We start from the raw sequence: 23,416 nt of genomic DNA, 5'->3' as shown, positions 1-23,416 counted from the left end.
TTTTCCATAAACCTTCCTGCTTTCACTATCCCTGCCACCCATGCACTGGGATAAAGAAGGAACTCCATGAGTGTTTATCTGTGGTCAAAATCCTCTTGTAGAGTTAATATTAGTAACAGGAGGGTATAATTCACAATAACAAATTGCCGCTAATTAACAATTCCTGCTTAGGAGTCCCCATTGTGCATCAATTGGGTTACTTGGCTTGGCACCAGAAATTCAAGTGGGATATTTGTTAATTAGTGGTAATTTATCACTGTAAGTTATAATGCAGTTGTGTCCTACATGTGCGAACCCCTTTCTGCATGATCAAAGTTCATAATGAAGCATCTGTGTGAGACCTGCATGCACTAGAAGCATGATTTGATCATGTAAAAAGCTGCAAGCAGGACCTTCTTGTGAGAACCAGCCAGTGAGATCTGCTCCATGTATTTACCCTATATCTGGAAAAATCGCAAAGGGCAGAATTAAGGGCCCCAATCCTATCAACAGAAAATACAGAAAGACAGCTTCTTAGATTTTTTTTTTTGAAAACTATAAATGCAATATGAAAATAATCATACAGAACTGCATCTCTCTTTTAAAAAAAAGAAAAAGAAAGAAAAATGAAAAGATACAGAGCTTACATGTTTGTCTTTTGGCAGACAGCTCTCCCAATTTCATTCTGGATGGAGAAGCTTGCTTGTGCAACCCATCTTTTCTCCTGGTATTTCTGGAAGGCTTTTACAAGATGATCCAGTTGGGCTGAGAGTAAGAAAACAAGAAAAAATGGTATGCTTTAACAGAATATAATAAAGTCTAACTAAATGTGCAGTCCTTGTATGAGTGTATGAGTTCCCAGTTCTGGCGGGCATCTGGTTGGAGAAGGCTGTTAGAATACATACCAATGCTGTAGCAGGCATCATATTATATATAAAAAAATTCCCTCTTACAAGAGAAATAAAGGGTGGGATCTTTTAAAATGCATTTTTGACATGTAACGTGCTACAAAAAAGTACGTATTTTGAAAGTTTGCTGCACAAATGAGAATTTTTCAAACATCTAACTATTTAATGTTAAGTGCTAAAGCCCTAGTGAACAATCATTCACTCCTGGTGCATATTTCTTAATGCCACCTCTTGCGGGTTATTTCTGTAACTCTGAAAACCAGACATGGGCATTGGGGCACATGTACAATTGTCATATTGCCCAACTGGCTGACTTTTATCCAGATTCTAGACATGCCACATGGTGCTAGTTTAGACTTTTAGCAGGCCTGAATTGCACATTTTCCGCCTCCTCCCCCATTGAGTTGCCTGTAGTCCTCATAGTAGAAAATATATGAAGCAAAAGATACAATTCATGTTCTGTCCAACTCTGTTTTAGCCATGAGTGAAATCACTGACAGTTTGATTGACATTTTAAAGGCCTTGTGTAAATGTAATATAAATATAGAACTATAATGCAAAGTGACACATTAATGGCAAAAATGCAAAACTCTGGCTCTGATATTCCCAAGGAGCCCAAACTCTTCTCTACAAAAGATAATCTGTCATTTCAATAAATGCAGAAGCCCCCTTCAAAAACATTTTATGTTCCAGTCTGCAGTTCATCCTACTTACCCAATAAGGAAAGTATAAAGCAAGCCCTATAGAACTCAATAGTACTGACTTTTGAATTGGTATATGTGACTGCAGAATCAATTGACTTTTTAAAAAAGAAATAATTTTGTGTCATAGGTAGGAAGATCTCTCCAGAGACAATTGACCCTTGGCTGTGTTTTGCTTTGGGGTTTTTTTTGTTTTGTTTTTTAAAGAGAAACCAATTTCCTTCTCAGAAAGGCACTCTGGAGAGAGATTATTTAATTCCGTCATTATTACTACTGACAGGATCATGCTGGCAATTTACGGTTATGTAAGGAAAATCATGTTAACTCTTAATGGTAAATTGCAGTTAATTAACAAACTGCTGGTTCAGTTCCCAGGCATTTGCTGTGTGACCAGGTGGAAGCCCAGGAATGAAACCAGCACCTCATTAATAAATGATAATTTATTGCCAAGTCTTAATGCAATTGCCCTTATGCTAGCATAAAGCACCAACAAGAGTTTGGCTATTATGTAGTATAATTCAACACTAGTAATAATAAAAAGCATTTTAAAATATCTTTCAAAATATAAATCATTTCCCCCTACATTAGTACAGTAGTTATTTATAATAATTCTGAGTCTGGTATCCTATTTTTGTTCCTATTTTGTAGATATATTCATGAAGCACAGCCAGTATTTTTTTTGGGGGGGGGGGATTAGAACTGCATTATTCTGCAATCGCTGGTCAGTGAAAAAAAGTGAGAAAGTAATTTTTCAAAGCTATGTGTATGCATAGGGGTTGTCATCTGACTTCTGTCAACCCGAACAGAGTTTTCAAAATATGTGAGATTCTTAAGCAGTGGTTCTATCTATTGCTACCACCAGGAAGTCTCCGTGACCTACGCTCCTAGATCTTACTCAGTCTATTATGCCACACCACCACAGTTTGTTGATACTAGTTTCTGTACTTAATAGTTTTGCAATTGGCAAGAAGGAAATATATACTTGTGAATGTATATTGATCTTGTCTGTTAGGCATAGTGAGGTGACCTAATGTACAAGTGATGGAGTGCCAGCTCCTAGCACCCCCTCCTTTCTCCATAACAAGACCACCCCTGCTTCATCCTTACACTCTCCCCTCCTTCAGCCACGGTAGATGCTGCTTTGTGAGACACAGAGGAGTCCAGGCAAGGCATGGTGGGGGAGGGGGCAACCATAATAGAAGGATGAAGCAAGACAGGGCTATGGGAAGGAAGAACTTATGCTTAGGGCAACAGCTTGCTTTCTCCTTTCTCAGGCGGTAGGGTAATATTTGCCATCCCAATGTGTATTACTTCAAAATGTTTTTGCCACTGTTTACTGGTTGAGAGCCTTGCAGATTCTCTTTCTGATCTTCTTCCAAATGTAATGAAATCCCCATTTCTAGAAAAATTATGCATGTTGAATATCTGCATCATTTTCAACTGAGGCCACAGTAGTATATGAGGAAAAAATGTGGTGAAAAGTAAAATGTTCAATGGGGACACAAAATGCCTTGACCAGTGGGGGTAGATGGTATCTCATGGGTCACAGATTTCACAGCTCTGCATTACATTCAGAGAATCTAAGAGGAATGGGCTATCCTATGTATAAAGCTATTTTGAAAGGAGCAGTTTTGAGTGTGGGAGTAGGTGTTGGGGATTAACTGCTTTTATTTCCATAAGGAAAAATAATTCCCATAATATGCAAGTAGTGCTGTCTGAGTGTGAATGACTAATATATGAATACTGTAGCCACCCTCAGTGGCAGAAACAGCTTTTCCTAAGATAATATTACATTATTTTATTTCCTCTTCATTGTTACATTATTGTCTAACATAGTACTTCCCTCTGACATATATTATGTACTTAATACTGTATATTTAAATTCCACCTTTCCTCTACAAACCAAAAAGGATTTAAGGTGTTTAAAAAGGTAAAGGTTCCCCTTGACCATTTTTGTCCAGTCGTGTTCGACTCTAGGGGGCGGTGCTCATCCCTGTTTCCAAGCCATAGAGTCAGCATTTGTCCGAAGACAATCTTCCGTAGTCACATGGACAGTGCGACTTAGACACGGAATGCTGTTACGTTCCCACCGAGGTGGTCCCTATTTATCTACTTGCATTTGCATGCTTTCGAACCGCTAGGTTGGCGGGAGCGGGAACAAGCAACGGGCACTCACTCTGTTGCGTGGATTCGATCTTACGACTGCTGGTCTTCTGACCCTGCAGCACAGGCTTCTGCGGTTTAGCCCGCAGCACCACCACGTCCCTCTTTAAGGTGTTATAAAAAATAATATCCACTAATCTTCAAATTAACCAGTTTTTAGATGAACCATTATTGTGAGTTTATCTTTCAAACATAATGAAATTATAATTTAATGATATTATGTTAGCAATATTAAAATAACTATTCATATATGTGAACAGTTTATTGAATAATTATTCTCTTTTGTCTTTTATCCTGAAACAATAAAAGTCAGGCAAAAATGGTTTGTTGGTTTCATTCATTCATTCATTCATTCATTCATCCATCCATCAATTTCATTTTACTTATTTTTTATTTATTTAATTAATTAATTTTATTTAAACTTGTATATAGCCCTGCGGTGCAAACACTGTCTGGCAGTTTACAACACATCAAATCACATTAAAATCAACACTATAGAATATAATATACAATAAATACCCGAAAATAAACAAAGCAGATAAAATTATGTCACTAGCTAAAAACCTACATTTAAATAGAATTAAATAAACTTAAAACAAATGTGGACATCTATGGACAGCTGTTTTGTGGGAGAGATATTCCAAGTACTGAAATCCTAAACTACTAAGGGCCTCATAACCAGCATCTTGAATTGGGCATGGAAACTAACAGGGAGTCAATGAAGGTGTGCCAATACTGGGGATATATGCTCATACAGTATTTGCTGGTATCTGTGATCAGTCTGGAGGTCTGAAGTTTCTGTACTGACTTCAACAACAGCACTATACAGTGAGCATTATAGTAGTCTATTTTAAAGATAGACATGATTCACTGCTGTTAGGAATTTCTTCTCCAGGTAGGGGCAACAGCTGAGCAATCTACCAATTTTAACAAAATAAACAGGAAATTAAATAAAAACAGAAGTAAAGCAACACATCAAATATCAAAAGCAAAGGATTACATCTAATGCCATGTTAGCAGATGCCACTAGTGTCAACAGTACTTTCTTCGTCCTTTTGTCTTCTGTGCCACTTGAAATGAAATCCTGGATTGTTTACTCAACCTCCAAAAAGAGCTATGAGCAGGGAGGAGGTAAAGTTACCACCACCACCCCATTACACTGACAGAAGCAGTTCCAGCATTTTCATTTCATCAGGAATGACATGATGGCAATTCTTCAATTTGACTATTTGACAATATCTAATTATGACTAAGTAACAGAAGATAACTTGACTAGCATCTGGCATATCACTTAATCTAGACATCCACCTCTCCATTACCTCTGATTTTATGTAACATGTATACAAGCTTTTGACTTCAAATACCCTGTTTCCCCAAAAATAAGTCGGGGGTCTTGCATTAATTTTTGCTCCAAAAAATGCATTAGGGCATATTTTCAGGGGATGTTTTATTTTTTTCATGTACAATCTACATTTATTCAAATGTAGTTATGTCATCTTATTCTGGTTGCTGCCCAGTGATGGAGGGTGGGGTTTCACTTAACTGTGGCTTATTTTGGGGGGTAGGGCTTATATTACAAGCATCCTGAAAAATCATACTAGGTTTTATTTTCAGGTTAGGTCTTATTTTAGGGGAAACAGGGTAATAAGGCAAGAGCTAAATTAGAGGCTGCATAAATATTTCATTTTAAACATGAAAAGTCTTAATACAAATTTTGAGGCATGCTTTGATCTCTCTTATGTAAATTTTAAAGATGCATAAACTGCATATTTAGATTCATTAGGAAATTAATGCTTATGTTCTCAAGTGGACAGAAGGTTATCTGTTCTATTACAGAAACATCATTAAGAATCTAAATAGCAACCACTTATTTTAAGAGTGCCAAATGTAGATTATGACATTTTCAGAAAGTGAAATATCATGACAGAATATTATAGAATAAAAAGGGGGAAAAAGTCTTGGGTTCCCAATATTAACAACAAATAAGAGTTCCATATTCAGAAAACTTAACATTATTTGGCCAAATAATAATTAATACAGAGTGAATTTAGTCATCAGGTACAGGTTTAAATTTCTATTCAGAAGCACAAAAGATCTTCATAACTGTCATATCCAATGTTGAGCTGCAAGCATGTAGCTGTAAAATGTTGCGAGCCTATTTATCTCAAAGAAAGTCAAGAAAAGCATTTTTAAATTTAAAAAAATCTCACATCACTGTGCTAATAAGAAAAAAAATCTCTGGCACTTGAACCCCAGTACAATTTATTTAATAAAGAGGTCCTACTGATTTAAAATAAATTTGCTTGCTTATTTACACTCAAATGTGTTTAGGCATTCAACTCATGCTGCTTATTGACCTCACAGAGTTTTCTTTTTAATAACTAAAAGGTAAGATACAATCTTATCTACTAGCATGTGAGCTTAAAGTAACATTAAAACAAACATAGCACTCTTCAGGATCACTCAGACAACTGATTTGCAGCCAACTGCTCCCCGCATTGATTCACACCCTCAATGAGCATTCAAAAGCAGTTGTGTGTCTAGAAGGATATGGTCCTAATGAGAAAGGTTTCCAAGATCTTGTCAACAGATTATAACTACACCTTAAAAAACTCTGACACAAGGCAGGCATTGTGCCTCCTGCACTTCTTTTCACTGATCATCTCAATCTACTTGCTGCGTCTAGTAAGATTTTACCTTTTTATTCCTCAACCACATGGAGTTGGGGGGTTAAGTGTATCATGAAAGGGACAAAGCAGAAGATACAGGTGCTCGCCATCCCCTCCACCCCACCTGGCTTTAGAATATTTAGAAGCACGGGCACTGCAGCTGGACAAGGCAGTTGTAATTCCAGGAAGGAACTGCACTTTGCCTTAGGTTATCAACTGAATACCAGCCTGATGTAGCTACTGAAAACCAGTTGCAAATAACTTCTGTACACAAATGACACATCTCTGTTTAGTCATTATATATTAGAACTAAAACACCAGACATTAAAACTTCCCTGAGACCTTGCAGTCCAAGCTAATTTACAGAAAAGACTACAGAACAGTGACCAAACTCACAAGAGCTAGTGCTTTGACTGCTGGCCCTTCATCATTCCATTTACTCTGGGTCTCCTTACTACTGATGCCATCCATCAGCATCTCAACTGCCACAGTGACACCCAAACTATTTGGCTATTTGTTTATTGTATTTATTTTTGTTTTCCTTATACAGTAAAATTACAATGTGAAATGATGGCCCAGGAAATAAAAAACCTGTCATAAAATTCCATATTGAGTTACACTCCCGGGAGTGAAGAAAAACTGGTGTAGCAGTGTCGCCTTAATGGCTTTTTAACTTACTAACTAGGACTTTTCTCCAGGTACTAGGCCTTGAGCTCTTGTGATCTTGGGCAAATCACACACTCTCAGTCTGACCTGCCTCACAGCTTTGTTGCGAGGATAAAATGTGTAGGAAGAGACCAGAGACCCATGTACATCACCTTGAGCAAAACAGAGGAGAGGCAGGATTCAAATGTAGCAAGCAAGTAACACTGCATCTGCACTCACTGCTGACTGACTGGCAGCTCTAAAGTAAGTTATCCTATGGTAAACCTATACAAAGAATTGTGCTGCATCAAAACATCTACACAGGGGATCATTCCTCAAATGACTTTATAACATCAAACAAGCAGCAGTCCTAATAAAATGCACATTGTGATAATACCATACCAGTGCTTGCACCCATCTGCAATATGGATTACATGGCTCTGTTTTGCATTGACTTGCAATGCAATGCAGATTATACAGGTTCAGTCTGTATCTAAACACACAAGAAACATGAAACTCACAGATCTGTCACAATAGAAACTAATCTACAGACAGTAGCTTTCTCTAATTAATTATGGGCTCCAAACATGGAGTGGTATTCCCAGCTCCATTAGCTTCAGCGTACACATCCATAGGAGGTCCAGTATTTAAACTCCTACACAACATAAGATTCCAATCTTGGAAACCTCAACTAGGAGTAGTCAGTTAATCCCCTATAAATATCTTTGCTTTGGTAGTTAATTTGGAAATGCACATCACTGTTACTATCCACTGCTGCCCCATTCATCACACTTGCATATTTGCATGCATGTGCATAAACAGACACATGCACACACATGCACGCACACACACAGAGAAAGATTTTTGTTTACTAAATGTTTTCTCTCTGTAATCAGTTAGAACATTAAGTCTGGCAACCTGATTGTTTTTCCTTGTTAAAAAAAGAGGAACACACACCTATTACATAACCAGGTTAATTTAGCAGATACCTTTCCAAGGGAAAAAAACTGAACAATGTGAACACACACAAATTTGTAATCTACGATGCCATTACTTTCCCACTCACACTACAGGATAAAAACATTAACACTGCTGTAACATAGTAATATTAATATTTGCATTACCTTTCCATGGGCCACCCATGCTGCCAGTCCATAAAAACCCTTTCAGACTAGCACAGCAAAGCTTTTGAAATAGATTATGCTGCAATCCAATAGAGCAGATGAAGTCTCAGCCAGCATCTTTGCCAGAAGGAGCAAGCACTGCAGTCTTGCTTCTGCCTTATGAAACCATCCTGAATGTTAAAATGAAAATAAATCTAAAAGGGCCAACAGGAGATGAGAAGCTAAGCACCAAAGGCTGGAATTCTCCCTCTCAGCAGAAGACCTACCAATTTCAATGTGGCTTACATAACAACTCAAAATCTAGTGAAGCTAAGGGTTGGAAGCTAAATCTATACAGCAGCAAACATTTTGTGTGTGTGTCTATGTTTTTAGCACTCATGTCCCAAGAATTGTATTTTTCTATGAAATGGTGAGTTAACTTCATTAGAATATGGAGGCTCCTTCTGTAAGTAACAGTAAACATTTCATAAGAATATAAACATGACATAACAGGTAACAACTATTTACCTATGGGATCAACTATTTCATGTATGTCTCGTATATTTGTCTTCTTTGAAATTCAAAAAAAAAAAAAGGAAAAAGGAAAGAAAAAGGGAGGACTATCTACTTTCTATCTTACTGCAGTGCGTATCTGAATAGTATTAGAAAACTTTATATTTAACAGAATAAAAGACCAAAAATGCATAATACTCCAGTAGAGCTCAGCTAAACTCATTCAATATTCCTGCATGCCAAGTGTAGGGAATCTTGTGTCTGCCAGGATGGTTTGGCTTGCAACTTCCATAATATTTGACCATTCACAATGCTGTCTGGAAACAGTGACAGCTGCAGTCTAAATATATATAGTCCCCACACATAAAAATGTGTCACTACATCTAAAAAAGGACAAGCCAATACTGCAGATTAACCAAGAATAACCCAAAACTTCTTCAATCTGACAGAAGCAGAACAGAGTGGTACTATGACTTCCCTTGATCTAGATACCATACTCCTATTGATGCAACCAAGACTTGCATTGGCTTTCTTGACAGCCACATCACACTGCTGACTCATGTTCAGTTTGTGGTCTACCAAGACTTCTAGATCCCTTTCACAGCTACGGTTGTCTACCCAGATATCTTCCATCATAGATCTGTGCAGTTCATTTTTTCTGCCTAGGTGTAGGACCTTACATTTCTCCCTGTTGAAATTCATTTTGTTAATTTTTGCCCAGGACTCTAATCTGTCAAAGGGATGTGGTTGCGCTGCAGGCTAAACCACAGAAGTCTGTGCTGCAGGGTCAGAAGACCAGCAGCGGTAAGTTCGAATCCACGTGACGGAGTGAGCACCCGTCGCTTGTCTCAGCTCCCGCCAACCTAGCGGTTCGAAAGCATGCAAATGCAAGTAGATAAATAGGGACCACCTCGGTGGGAAGGTAACAGCGTTCTGTGTCTAAGTCGCACTGGCCATGTGACCACGGAAGATTGTCTTCGGACAAAACGCTGGCTCTATGGCTTGGAAACAGGGATGAGCACTGCCCCCTAGAGTCGAACACGACTGGACAAACATTGTCAAGGGGAACCTTTACCTTTACCTAATCTGTCAAGATCATTTTGAATTTTAATCCTGTCCTCTGGGGAATTAGCAACCCCTCCCAATTTGGTATCACCTGCCAATTTAATCAGCATACTCTCTATTCCTTCATCCAAATAACTGATAAAGATGTTGAATAACAGAGCCCACTAGTTACCTCTCTCCAGGATGAAGAGAAGCCATTGATGAGCACCCTTTGGGTTCAGTCAGTCAACCAATTACAAATCCACCAAACAGTAGCACTGTCTATCCCACATTTTACTAGCTTTCTTGCAAGAATTTCATAGAGAACTTTGTCAAAGGCCTTACTGAAATCAAGATATGCTACGTCCACAGTGTTCTCTTCATCTATTAACCCTGCAACTCTATCAAAAAGAGAGAACAGATTAGTCTGGCATAACTTTTTTTTGAGAAACAAGTGCTGACTTTTAGTGATGACAGCATTGCTTTCTAAGTAATAACAAACTGTTTAATGATCTGCTCTAGAACCTTTCCAGGAATTCATGTCAGGCTGACTGGGCGCTAATTATTTGGGCCTTCTTTTCCCCCCTTTTGAAGATAGGGACAAGAGTTGCCCTCCTCCAGTCTGTGGGGACTTCTCCTGTTCTCCAAGAATTCTCAAATATTATTGCCAATGGTTGTGAAATTACTTCTTCCAGTTCTTTTAATACCCTTGGATATAATTAGTTTGGCCCTGGAGACTTGAATTCATTTAGAGTAGTCAGGTATGAATATGAAAGTGCATAAACAGGCTACCATATGCCAAGAGTAAGCCAAACTGGTGACCAAAGAACTACAAGGGGAATAAATGAGGTTCATGGTGAGATGAAACCACCATGGGGAAATGACCACTTTCTTCCATCTCTCTTGTTATTCTCTTAGAGCAGTGGTTCCCAACTTTGGGTAATTCAGGTGTTCTTAGACTGGAACACCAAGAAAATTGAGGCAACATGCTAGTGGTGAAAGTTTCTGGGAGTTGAAGTCCAAGAACATCTGGGTTACCCAACATTGGGAACCACTGACTTAGAGCAAGGATGGGCAAAGCTGTTTTTGCCACCCCTGACACTGTCAGATTTCTGCACTAGGAAGTGGTCCCCTCTCTCACCCAAAGCTTCCTCCTTAATCACCATACCTAGAAGTCTCCAAGGACAGTGATGCACTTTATAAATAGGTTGCAATGCCACCCTATAATATTTAGTACCCATAAAACACCACTTTTTCCAAACCAAGCCTCCCAGCCACGTCTGTTTTCTTTCTTTCTTTTTTCCCCCCATGTGTTGGTTCTGGGGCAGTCCATGTGATTCCCTGAGACTCCTGGGGGGGTAACTCTGCAGAAGTTGCCCATCCCTAACTTAGAGGCACACACAGTAGAGATGCAAGTGCAAAAGCACATCCAAGCAGCTAGAGCATTAACAACTTCCATTCTGTACTACAGAAACAGATGTGCCTCTCAAGCAAAGCAGAGGATAAAAGGCAAATGCTGTGTTAATGTTACAGGGAACACCATTTTAGGCTATGGGTGAACAGGGACACTGGAAACTCAAACCAAACTACTGGGGAATAAAGTATACATTAAACAATTGAAAAGTGCCCCACTTCCAAACAAGAACAGCAAGAGCTCAAATCTGATTGATGCATGCAAATAGAGGGTATCTCTAAGCAGCTACCAAAGGCCCTCTTTCCCAGTGCTCCTTCAATAGGTTCCTGGTAATTACTTACTTCCAATGTTCTAGGAGCCTCTTCCTCCCTCAAACCCTCTCAACTACTTCAATGCCAGGCAGAAAATAAAAGTACAGTGGGGTCTCTACTTAAGAACTTAATCCGTATTGGAAGGTAGTTCTCAAGTTGAAAAGTTCTTATGTTGAATCTGCATTTCCCATAGGAATGCATTGAAAACCATTTAATCCATATCTGCTCTTTTCCGTCCATAGAAACTACAGTGGAACCTCTACTTAAGAACTTAACCCGTTTTGGAATGGTGTTCTTAAGTTGAAACGTTCTTAAGTTGAAGCAAAATTTCCCATAGGAATGGACTGAAAACCAACTAATCCGTTCTGGCTGGGTTTTTTTGTTACGTAGAGGTGCGTTCGTACATTGAAGCATTAGTTCCCATAGGAACTAATGCAAAGCTGGTTAATACGTACTCTACCACTAGGGGGAGATTTTTTTTAACCTAAGATGACCTTAAAAAAAGAGCAGGAAAGTTTTTTTTTCCTGTTCTTATCTTGGATTTCTGTTCTCAAGTAGAAGCAAAATTTAGCAAATGGAGCTGTTCTTAAGTTGGATTGTTCTTAAGTAGAGACGTTCTTAAGTAGAGACCCCACTGTAGGAATAGAAGTGTTCCTGAGACATATGGGATCTATCCACAGGATCTCTTCAAATGCAGAAATAGCCCTGTGTTTGTTGTTGTTTAGGCGTTAAGTCGTGTCCAACTCTTCGTGACCCCATGGACCAGAGCACACCAGGCCCTCTTGTCTTTCACTGCCTCCCAGAGTTGGGTCAAATTCATGTTGGTAGCTTCGATGACACTGTCGAGCCATTTCACCCTGTGTTTAGTCCTTTCCAAAATGGTTGTCTCCCCACTTTAGTATTTAGCCTACTAAATATACATAGGTATTCCCTCCTGAAGAACCCAGCATTCTTTTCATTCGCATACCATCTTCTGGTATTTCCTACTTACTGCCTTAGCAACATTTATATACCACTTTCCCAGAAAGTTCAAAGTGGTGTAGCATAAAAATAAAGAAAACCCTAAAAGGAGAAAGAGGTTAACATACACACAAACAACCTAACTTGAGAGAGAGAGAGAGAGAGAGAGAGAGAGAGAGAGAGAGAGAGAGAGAGAGAGAGAGAGAGAGATGGGTGTGCAATCAACATTTCTACACAACGCATTCCTCTTTCTTGCCCCTTATAAGAATATTCACAATAAACCCAGGAAAACAGCCATTGTTGTTTTTACTTCCTATATGGGAAAGCACAACTGAGCCACTCAAAGAACGCGCAGAACCTGGGAGGCTTCAGGATGTGTTCCTTGTCCTTTTGTCTCAGCAACATGGTTTTCATCCCCCAACGTTGATCACAGAAAGGGTCACTGGCCATGTCTACGTTTGGCTTTGAATTCACTTCCCAACTATGCAACTAGAATTTTTCCCTGTTGCATGCCAGGAATCTAGGATCTAGCCTCAAACTAGACAGCCCTGTTAGATGAGTGGGGAAACGTGCCAAAGTGTCACTGACCTTTGTGTGGCTTTCTGCTGGCCCTCATTCAGCATGCCAAAGCAATTTGAACTGTTACCAAGGCTGTCACTGAAGTCCTAAAAGCCACAAAAATGCCTTCAAACCTCTCAGTATGGCAGTGGCTGCTCTTCTGTCAGGCTAGTGTTCTAGAAACTCATATGAGGCTGAAGGTAAAAGAAAAGTAGAGATGACAGCTGTAGCTGCCTCATCCATGGGGGGAGGGGTAGTCAGGTCTTGCAGCATACAACCGAGAAGATGATAAAACCTGTCACCAAAAATATGGTGTAATTTAAAAATTTTTATGAAGGATGTTTAAGCCTCATGGGAATTTAATTACAGTGGCAAAAGGAAAGACTATGTAGAAATATCACTATGTATGAGGGGGCCACAAGTAACTGAAGAGAGTGTCTCCTCTAGCTTTTGTGTTATCTTTTCTTGACTGGAGGGCTATTCTGACCAGCTGACTCTGAGGTGTTAACTATGTGCCATTTTAATCCACATTATTCACTAGAACCAACCTGGCACTGACCTCAACCAAACAGAGTTCAAGGGTCAGTGAGGTACCCACGCAAAGTGGGAAGCAGGCAAGAGACCTTGGAAACCTCAACACTTGACCAATTTTGTCACTAGTCACCTGCCACACATGGGTTCATATATCTAATAGCTTTCCAAGGGAAAAGTGATTTAAGATACAAATGATGTGCAACTGTGACCTATGATGCTAGTGCAATACTTTACTATCTACTACTTTGCTGTGGCTTTTCTGCACCATCAGAATGCTTCACTGCCATTCTCTATTTATTTATTTTTCCAGTTTTTACCTCACCCATCTATATTCGATGAATCTACTCTGGGCAGCTTACATTCCAAATATAAAACAAAATTTAAAACAAACAATATCAGACAACATAAAGCTAAGCAAAGACCAAGATGGTAAGACTTAGGAAATTAAGAAATGGAAGGAGGGAAGGCCTGCCTGAAGAACCAAGTCTTCACTTGTTCTTAAAAACTGCCAGCCAGGGTGCCAGGCGAATTTCTGGGGCAAGGTGTTCCAGAGGCGAGGGGCCACCACCAAGAAGGCCCGGTTTCTAGTTCTCTCCTTCCGGGACTCTCTTGGGGTCAAGCTCCTCAGTTGCCCGGTCTGGCTAGATCAAGTGGCACAAGTAGAGCTAGGTGGGAGCAGGCCCTCTGCCAGGTATCAAGGTCCTAAACCATTTAGGGCTTTATATGTAAGCATTAACACCATGAAGTCAATGCGGAAACAAATGGGCAACCATTGTAAGGCCGCGCTCACAAAACAGGTGTTTTCGGAACCTAAGCTTCACAAGACAGCGATTTAAACAGCTGATCGGCGGTTTGCAAAGTGGCTTTCCTATGGCCGATCTTCGCTAGACAACAACGATTCTTCCCCATTGGAATGCATTAAACAGGTTTCAATGCATTCCAATGGGGAGATGCTTTTTGCTAGACAATGATTTCGCTAAACAGCGATTTCAGTTGAACGGATTATCATTGTCTAGCGAGGCACCACTGTAAACCAAAAGCAACCAATACATCTCATCAGTTTGGGTAAAAGTGACCCCTACAATGCCTCCAACAGCTGCCTCTGTTCCCCAGACAGCTACAAGAGGAAAAACTGCTCCCTTTCCTTGACACAGCTTCTTCTCGATATAAAACAATGTGATAAAGAATTACTGTGACCAAAAGCTGCTTTCAATTATCCTGCTAATATTATTGGTCCATTTCTGCTTATTTCTACGGTGCTGAAACAGTATTGTAAAAGACAATGAACAAGATATCACATGAGCAAGCGACTGAATGAGAAAATCTGCACACTATTTCTCTGATGATCACTAATTTTGAATAAATGAACTGATGTGTTATTATGTCTCTCATTTAAACTGCTGGGGGGAAAACAGCATGCTTTCTGTCTTAGAAAAAGAGGGAGTCATCTTTTCAATTTTCTTTGTGCAGGATCATAAAGACAATGTCAGGGCTTCAATGGAAAGTGATAGGGGTGAGGTTTTAAACATATAACATAATATTTGTTTAAGCTCAGCAAACATCGCATTCAGTCCAATTCTCATCTTGACTCACTTTTCTGAGTTCAAGGAGAATGCCATTCTGAACTTCTCAACAACTCACAATGATGAACATGTTATGATCTGTTCTCTTTTTTTCATTAGTGTGTGGCTTTCTCTTGTATTCATATGGGGTGAGCCAACATGTTGTTGGTGAGGGAGAATCCCTGCAATCTCCTATAACCCTACCCAGGTTGCCCTGGCAAAGCAAAAGGTAGGTACTGTATGTATATAAGGGTGGACTTTTATCACCTTTCTTCATTTATCTTTCTTCCTCTTTCCCCACTGAACTGGCATACTTTTTCTTCTGCTCTGAGAACTGGAGGAGGAAAGAAACTGGAAGACTTTGGCTTCAAAGGATCTATAAAGTATCTCTTCAATCACCCCAATGTATCCTCCAATTTGCCCTCTTCACCACTGTCCCAGTGGAGAAGGCATTGTGAGGGACCTTCCACCACTCCAGTAGAGAAATATTCAAGAACAGACAACCATCTCCACCCACATAGTGAAAAATCAGTTGTATCCTACAGCCTCTCAGATTATAGCACGGTGCATTCAATGTACATGATGAATAAGTAATCCCTCCAACACCAGAGGCAGCAACATTCTGTGTATCAGTTATTGGGAATCATGAAGCGTGCCATTGCACTCGTATCTTGCTTGTTGAGTTCCTATGAGGAACAGCTTGGTCACTGTGCAGACAGATGTTTAGAGCAGACAGGTCTGAATCAGCAGTGCCCTTAATATGTTGTTAATGTCTCAATCTGTCATTACCTAGACACACACGCCCCTTTAAAAAGCTTCTGATTTCCCACTGCATGGGAAACTCAGGGTCTTCATCTGGCTCCTTTTCATCTCTTATTTCTTCCTTCTGCCCAGGACATTTCTCTGAAAATACCTCTCACTGTTCCTCTTTCCTCTGAAGATTTTTTTCCCGATATCTTCTTTGAAGGTATGCCTTAAAATATACTTCTAAGCAGAGTGGTTTATAATACATGGCATTTCAATTCAAGTCAGTGTTTAAGATTCTGTGAGAATGCCAGGATACAAATTTTATATAAAGCTGGAAGTGAGGAGTGGACATAGGATTCAGATCTATGCTTTCAGACTTAGAATGGTAAAATTATTTCAGTAAGAAAAGTTAGGCCATAGTACATCTGATGTGAACATTCCACATCAATGCCATTTCTGTGACCAGTAGCTAAGCCATCTCAAGGGATCTCTAAGATGACTGGAGTAGCTGGACTCCATGATAAATCAGTACAAAGTACTGAAGTCATCATATCAAAACTGTTTGTTTTGAGGCTACTACTGTCATAACATGAGATTCTTTATACTGTATGAGTTTGCTTGAGAAGCTCATCAAAATTCCATGCTTCAGGGCTAACAATCTCAGTTTCTGCAAGACAGTGTAATTAGCTTGCTTACTAAGCACCATTGAAACTACTAATTGTCTTAGGTAATGTGGCAGCAATTCAGAGGTCTAAGTTTGTAGTACATTCTAACAACCCATGTGCTACCTCCTCCTTAAAAGTCCAGCAGACATACTCAGTTGAGTAGCAATTTATAGCAAGATGCTAGGAATATTCAGAAGTCCCCCTTCCTTCCCCAGAGTGGTAAAAGTCACTGCACCGCCATCTCTATTCTTTCTGCAGAATCAAAACTTAAGTAAATTGTCATAAGGACTGATAAAAAACTGATTACCAGTATTGTCTTTAAAAGGAATTCTTATATTCCTCATTGTATTATATATATATATATATTTTAATCCTAAGGGAATAAGCAGAGAGAGGCTCTACTTAATTGCTTGGATTTAGTGAAGAAAATTGCCTTAAAAAAAAAAATCCTGTAAGCCATTTTTGTAAGAGGTTTATGTCAAACCTATATGTAATACTGCTTATTTATAAGCCAGTTTCTAATAAAAAAACTAAAAGCAACATGCAACAATTAGACATTCAAAATTAATCTTCACCCTATAATGACTTAAGCTTACAGGATCCTGTGATAAGGAGGGGGGGCATCCAAAACTGTCGGGAAAACTAACTCCTCAATGAGAAATTAATATTTATCAATGTACAGAGATCATCTGTTACATAACACTCTCTTGAGCTGAGTCCTGGCAATAAAAACAAGTCAGTCCTGATTTCAAGCAAAGCACAACTGAAAGTAAAGGAGCAAGAGGCAGGGAAAATATAGATTTTTTTGCACTGGCCTAAACAGCTTTGCTTACGAAGGAGCCAGTTTGATCAACATAATCTTCGCTTCAGCTTTTATCAGCTGTAGGCAACGGCTTGAAGATATGGAGGGATGCCTGCCTTGACCAGCATAGAAGAGTTCCATGTGTGGTGGAACTCATCTTCTCTCAGCAATACCTCTATTGCCAAGGCCGGCAGCATCCCACAACTCCAGGATGATGAAGTAGCAGTTTTGAATTTGCTGGACCCAAAGGTACTGCTCTTACCCAGGCTGAAAATAGATCGGACCCATAAGCCTGGAACTGGCATAATTCCCTACCAACATTGCTTTCCCAAACAAGTTTCAGCCATCTGTTCTCTTATCTATTGAATGTCCAAAAATTGTAACGACAAAAAATAAAATGTGTTAGTATAACTATGAAAGTGTAATGAAATGTATAAGTACTTTAACAACCTTAATATTGTAATCTCAATTAAATCACTTTAACAAATACTGTAACGCTTATTGAACCAAAGCATAAAAGCAAAGCTTCAGCTTTAGTTCATTTCCTTTATTCAGGATTACGTCAGTATAATTTTACTATGTTGCAAAAAAAATCTTACCCTGACGCCAGCAGAGTCTCTTCCTTTACAAGTGTTTCCTTCTCACCCGTTGCTCCTTGCCTCCTTATTTATATTTCTCTCAGACATTTACATGCTCCTTCAACTGTAAACAACTGAATGTTGCTGGTGTAGCAAATTAGTTTTCAATAATGAAAATTAAATCAACTTGAAAACAAACAAAACATTCTATCAGGTTAGATAACAGGTTTGCAGTGGACCAAAGATAAGCATGTCAATTTCTCCTGCTGCAGAAACCCAGGAAGAATCTGTAAATTGTGTCCTGTGTGTGGATAATAATTTTCATTGTAACTAACAACAGCATACAGCCTTGCAAATACGGCTACTCCCATCCTAGATTCCGAAGGTCTGTAATGACTCCAGATTAGAACAGGGGTGACCCAATTGGTTCTACTGCTTGAAGCAAAAAATGCCAGCTTTTAAGATCACATGTACACAAATCTCATATGTACACATGGTGCTAGAACCACAGTTTGGATTGACCAGTCTTCCATTCCTCTGTGCATGTAAATGTGTGGACATGTGGTCCTTGATTCAGGTTCGGGAATGAGGCACGGAGGATTTGTACCATTGAGATCAGGGGCTCTTCTCTAGTTTCCTAAGGTCTGGGGAAAAACAGAAACACACTTAAGTATCCACCAAGCAGCTGTTAACAGATCCAATTCCTCTTGGTATATGTCTCTCTGTTCCTTGTCAGGAGAAATGCCATGTCCCTTTTACTGGTTTTCCATCCACAGGTTAAAAAAAGGGGGGGGCACTGAGACCGGGAGAGAATATGCAAGGGAACAGCTTTGCACTATATCCTCTGAGTTTATTGCCAAGCATCTAATATTCTGGCAAGGGAAAGAGTGCTTTGAATTGACTGATAGATAACCTTGGCTAGGTTTTTATCACGGATTGCTATTATTTATTTATTAGATTTCTACCCCGCACCATCTGGCAGCCAGGCCACTCTGGGCAGCTAACAACAACAAGACAAACAACACAATATTAAAACACAATAAGAATAAGAATGAATACAAACATCCAACAGATACAATAAGTAGTAGGATAAATCAAAACAGATGGCTGCAAAGATGGTGGAAAGGATGGTGAAAGGATGATAAAAGGGAAGCAGAGATATCAGCAAATTAACGTGCAGGGAAAGCCTGATGGAAGAGCCAAGTTGTCAATGCTTGCTTAAACTTCTCCGATTAGGGTGCCAGACATGTCTCCATGGACAGAATGTTCCACAGGTGAGAGGCGACCGCCGAGAAGGCCCAGCTTCTTGTTCTTTCCCTCCAAGCCTTCTTCGGGGTCAAGGCCCTCAACTGCCCTGTCTAAGAACAGGTATTACAGACAGATCTGGCTGGAAGCAGGCATTCTCCTAAGTACCGAGATCCTAAACGGTTTAGGGCTTTGAATGTTATCATCATCACCTTGAAGTTGATGCAGAAATGAACTGGTAGCCAATGAAGGGCAGCCAGAATGGGGGAGATGTGCTCAAATTTCTTCACCCCTATTATTAATCTGGCCACTGAATTCTGAACCAGTTGTAGTCTCCCCATAAACCTCAAGGGTAGCCCCATGGAGAGAGCATTGCAGTAATGTATTCTTGAGATTCCAAGTGCATGAATCAAAGCCATGAGTGCCTCTGCATCTAGATAGAGACACAGCTGGGCAATCCTCCAAAGATGGAAATGGGCTGCCCAGACCACAGATGTCACCTGAGTTTCCATGGTGAGATCCAGGTCCAGACAGATGCCCAAGCTGCGAACCTCATTCTTCATGGGAAGTCATTCCCCCAAAGGAAGGACTTTCCCAACCCACTGACACCAGTGATGCCCACATGCAAAATTTCTGTCTTGTCTGGATTCAACCTCAGTCCATTTGCCCTCATCCACCCCAGAATGGTCCCCAAGCAGCATTCAAGGGATAGAACAGCATCCACTGCAGATAGAGAAAAGGAGAGGTAGAGGTGGGTATCATCAGCATACTGATGACACCAAGCCCCACAACTCCGGGTGACCTCACCCAGTGGTCTCATATAGATATTAAATAGCATTGGCGAGATGATCGACCCCTGCACAACCCACAATTGAGGATCCAGGGGGTGGAAGTCATCTCACCAAGCTGCACTCTCTGGGGACAGTCCCCCAAGAAGAAACGGAGCCATGCCAAAGCCAGGCTACTGATCCACAGCTCAGAGAACCAACCCAGGAGGATACCGTGGTCGACGGTATCAAAGGCAGCTGAGATACTGAGGAGGACCAACAAGGACTTATTGCTCCTGTTGGGCCTCCCTCAGGAGGTCATCCTGTAAGGCGACCAATGTTGTTTCCATGCCATGCAGCGGCCTGAAGCCTGACTGGAACGGATCAAGGGCATCAGTTTCCTCTAGGAGTGCCTGGAGATGATCAGCCACCACCCTCTTGATCATTTAAGAAACATTTGTCCACCACCAAATTAGGTTTCTTTTGAATAGGCCTAATGAGTGTCTCCTTGAGGGCAGGGGGAACCATGCCCTCCTGGAAAGACCCTTAATTATTGCAGTGGCCCATTCTGTTGTTACCGCCTTGGCTGCTTTGATGAGCCAAGCTGGGCAAGGGTCTAAGGAGGAGGTGTTGGCACAATAGTGCACAAGCACCATGTCCACCTCATTGGACGTCACAGGGTGAAAGCAGGTTAACCTCTCCGGATAAGACAATTAGAGAACCTTCTCTGTGCAATCTTTTCCCTTGTGAGATCTGGCCTACAGAGTACACAGGAAGTGGGGAACAAATTCAGGTACCACTTTCTGCTAGGAATTTAATTTGGCAGGGACAGCTCTGGTTTAGAGAAGTAAGAGCATTGCAGCCACAGCCTGTTGGAAGAAAACATGTAGTGAACTTGATGGAAACCTGTTTATGGAAAAGAATGAATGCAAAAACAGAAGCAAGAGATATAACTGCCTAAGGTGGCTTTCACTGGTTTACTTTAGAAGTTAAAGCTTCCCTGATCTTTTCAGATTTCACACACTTAATTCAAGCCACAAATTACAAGTTGTGGTTTCAGAACAAGAAGAAACATAAAATGAATGAAAGGGAGCTGGCTATATATGGGAAGCAACTGATAACAGAAGCCTTTAAAAAAAGGGATTGCTTCTTTGCTTCCAGGAGGTGATAAGAATACAAACAAACAAACAAAACTGAGCATATCTTTTTCTGGCTATATTATCTGAAAGGAGGTAGCAGTCAATTGGTATTAAGCTGTTGTCCAAAAATGACAATGGAGGGAAAATGTCATGGAAGACTTCTTAGCAAATGTTCACCCATTCCTAACTAAGCAAATACAGTTCTACTGTTATACTATACAGTATTTAACTTTTTTTAACACAATAATAAACACATAACTAAACAAAGGTTTTTTTAAAAGGAAAGTTACTAAAAGGCTGCAAAAGCAATGTTAACACATTGTTTTCAAAAACTGCACTGTAACAGTTCTTTTCATGCACCAAGGCCAAAATTAATACATTTCTATACCAATTTGTAGTGCACTGGCAATCCCTAAGAAGGAATTATCTTGGGGTTGTGAAACATTAATAACTCAATAAACACATCAGTTCCACATGAATGGCACTAGTGGAAAAATAAATCCATAAGAATGCCACACCAACTTGGATGGATAAAAGTTGAATCCAACACGATAGGGCAACTAGTTAGGAAAAAATTGTGACTTACTACGTATACTGTAAACCAGCTGGCTAGTCAGCTCATTCAGTGGGAGTACAGTATATGGTTGCAGGGCTCAAGGAAAAGAAACGACCTTGGTAGCCTTGGGAAAACTGCACAGTTCCAGGGTGCCACCAAAAGAAGGGACTGGAACATTACTACTTTATATCAATGAAATCCTGCCAAGGGATGTCATAAGTTGAAAAAGACACAACTACACACAGTTATTATTATATTGTAAACCAGTACAGCGATTTACAATATAAATCAAGACAATGTACTCAAGAAAACAGAAAGAGCAGACACAGACCTCCTAGTCACTCCTGAACAGGGGCTGAAAGTTATGTAAGCTGCAAACCTGGCATATTTATCCTCATTGCTTACAATGGAATAAGTTTTATTTATTTATTTATTTATTTATTTATTTATTTATTTATTTATTTATTTATTTATTTGTTTGTTTGTTTGTTTGTTTGTTTGTTTGTTTGTTTGTTTAAATAGGCTTTTATGCCTGCTCTACTTGCAGTTAATTGGCAGGGCACAGGATGGACTCAAACACTCTGACTAATGAGTCTTCTTTCCGTATTTGCAAAAGATTGCCCCTTAAGTGATTTCCTAATACATGAACAAACTGTTGCAATTACAAAAAGTCAATATTCCATTTCCACTAAGTAAGGGAAAATCACTTAGCTGGAAAGGTAAGGTAAATGGTTTGGGGCAATACCTTCATCAGCACAATCCGGCCATTACAAAATACTATGCAAACTTTTTGGTTCTCCAGAATTCATTGAGCAAATGAACTAAGCAAGGACATGACTAGTTTTGAAGTTGTGGCATCTGCATTTAGTCACAGTCTTAAAATGGAATGTGGAAGGAGGTAGAAGCCAGACATTCAAATCTAGCTCTTGCAGATACTTCAGTGGTTTCATGGGCTGCTAGTAAGTAAGATGGTCCCTGAGATGTTAAACAAAGGCCATTTCCCCATTCTTGAAAATATAGACTCCACATATTTATTGGAACTGTCTCTATTCTCAGGCAAAATGTGAAAGGTGCCCTAATAGAAGGAAGTACAGAAGAACAAAGTAGTTTTTATGTTAATGGAGCTGAAAATAATTTTAGAAGTTTAAAAAAAGGTTAACTACTCAAGAAGTTAAAGAAAAAAACAAATCCAACTACAATTAAGCCACATGAATTTTGAATAATTCAATGAATTTCTGTGCTATTCAGTTATTATCTTTACACTTTCCACTGACGGTTTGAATGGTATTGGGTTCTTTATGTTGTATAGCAAAAATTTTGAAATATCCCAACACTATTTATAGGCTTTGTCTTTTTTTTCTTTCTGTTCATACGAAGAGGAAATATCTGGACTATTTTTTTCAGTTCCCTGATTTTGGACAAGTACATAAAAAGTTAATAAAAGCATTATAACAGCATGTGATGATTGCCTCAATCTCATATCTCATGAAATGTAATAGGCTCTCCTGCTCTATACTGGGTTCCTGGGGAATTCTTAGGATCTGTGCCTTGGTACCATCCTGTTCATTCCTTGCAAAACATCCCTAGTTGATGTAATATGACTTCTGGTTATTCCTAAGTTATCTCTCTCTGCTCATGAACCTTCTCCCACCATGCAATGCTACAGGGTCACCTCTCTGATATTTCTGCCATTCCATCATCAAACTAAATGTATTCCAACACTAAGGTCTTTGTCTTTCACCCCAAGCCATATCATTCTTGATTATTTTCCTTTCTATCAACAAAAAAAAAAAATCAATCATGCTGTTGATTACACACAAATCATTTTTTCCCTAGTTGTTCCCTATAATCTA

At 39.6% G+C, this 23,416-nt stretch overlaps 1 protein-coding gene across 3 annotated transcripts in view; it reads right to left on the bottom strand.

The window, feature by feature from the left end:
- PIK3CB (phosphatidylinositol-4,5-bisphosphate 3-kinase catalytic subunit beta) overlaps positions 1 to 23,416 on the bottom strand; it is a 108,812-nt gene that overhangs the window by 75,876 nt on the left and 9,520 nt on the right. The window contains exons 1-2 of one of the 3 annotated variants that reach the window (XM_072995949.2): positions 12,999 to 13,017; positions 627 to 744 (exon numbers count right to left, since the gene is read on the bottom strand). The gene's annotated coding sequence lies outside the window, so the exon portion shown is untranslated. Of the gene's footprint in view, positions 1 to 626; positions 745 to 8,189; positions 12,952 to 12,998; positions 13,018 to 23,416 lie in introns of those variants that run through there. The other 2 variants (XM_020793154.3, XM_072995948.2) reach the window with 2 other exon arrangements.

Source organism: Pogona vitticeps, chromosome 3 (genome assembly GCF_051106095.1).
Source record: "Pogona vitticeps strain Pit_001003342236 chromosome 3, PviZW2.1, whole genome shotgun sequence".
In the NCBI taxonomy this organism is placed as follows: domain Eukaryota; kingdom Metazoa; phylum Chordata; class Lepidosauria; order Squamata; family Agamidae; genus Pogona; species Pogona vitticeps.
This window is presented reverse-complemented; position numbering and strand designations above follow the sequence as displayed.